This window comes from Mauremys mutica, chromosome 4 (genome assembly GCF_020497125.1).
Source record: "Mauremys mutica isolate MM-2020 ecotype Southern chromosome 4, ASM2049712v1, whole genome shotgun sequence".
Taxonomy (NCBI): Eukaryota; Metazoa; Chordata; order Testudines; family Geoemydidae; genus Mauremys; species Mauremys mutica.
Window position 1 is genome coordinate 44383334 of NC_059075.1, and position 1354 is coordinate 44384687.

Genomic DNA, 1354 nt, shown 5'->3' on the forward strand with positions numbered 1-1354 from the left:
CTTAACTTATTTTATCAAAAGATAGAGTTTTGTCTCTGGAATTGTGGGGCAAGACTTGGGGAGGGGGGAAATCCTTTGTCTGAGTGCATATTTACAGCAAATTTTTCCACTCACTACACTCACAATATTATCACTAACTCCAAAGCTGTCTTCCGTGGTTACAAAGGTGAAGCTGAAAGCAGAATTTTGGCTCTTTTGTTTAAAGTGAATGAACTTTCAGTTGTTGGTGCAGGAATCCCAGATAATATAAAGTGACTACATGGAAGATCTTTTTAATGTCCAGATGATGCTCTGTTTCCACATCTAAGCCTTGCCACACAATCCAAAGACTGTTTTTTGTATCTCTACAAGAGTTCCTTTCCTGGCCCTGTGTCCCTTCTCTCTCCATTTCGAACTCCTTCCCTTTTCAAGGCTATGTAGCGCTCTGTCCCTGCCTATCTGTGATCACGGGTCACCTGCCACTCCCTTGGTCAGAGTCAGCATTCCATCAGTTCTGCCTCCTTCCATGTCCTCGTCTCCTACAAACACCTCCATGCCTTTTCTGATACTGCCAATGTGCCTGGGATGGTCTCCCTCCAAATTCTTTCTTAACCTTCAATTTCCTCTCAGAACTAGGGTGACCAGACGTCCTGATTTAGGGCCTTTGTCTTATATAGGCTCCTATTACTCTCTTCCCCCCCCCCAGTCCTGACTTCTCACACTTGGGTCATTACATTAATTGAATCTATTTCCCTATGTTAAGTTCTCCTCACACCTTCTATGGGCCATCTTAATTATCACTTCAAACAGTTTTTTTCCTCCTGCTGACGATAGCTCATCTCAATTGATTAGACTCTTCCTGTTGGTATGCATACTTCCACCATTTCATGTTCTCTGTATGTATAAATATCTCCTGTCTGTGTGTTCCATTCTATGCATCCGAAGAAGTGAGCTGTAGCTCACGAAAGCTCATGCTTCAATAAATTTGTTAGTCTTTAAGGTGCCACAAGTACTCCTGTTCTTTTTGCGGATACAGACTAACACGGCTGCTACTCTGAAACTTGCTATCTAGTCACACAGCTCAGAACCCACCTTTCCGCTGCAAGCAATGATCTTCTCATCCATTCCTTTGAACAACTGAAAACAAACAAAATAATCCCACCAACCTCCCTCCCCACCATAATTATAAAGAACAAGCAAACAGCTAATAATTAACATGACATGTACTGTACTATCCAAGTTCCCCCCACCCCCTCGTTCTCTGTATTCCACCCTCCATCTCTTGTGTTGTGATCAGTTTAGATGGCAAACTCTTTGGGGCAGGAACCAAGAGGTAAGAGCCTCAGATGTTGTAAACTAGTGTAGCTCCATTGAC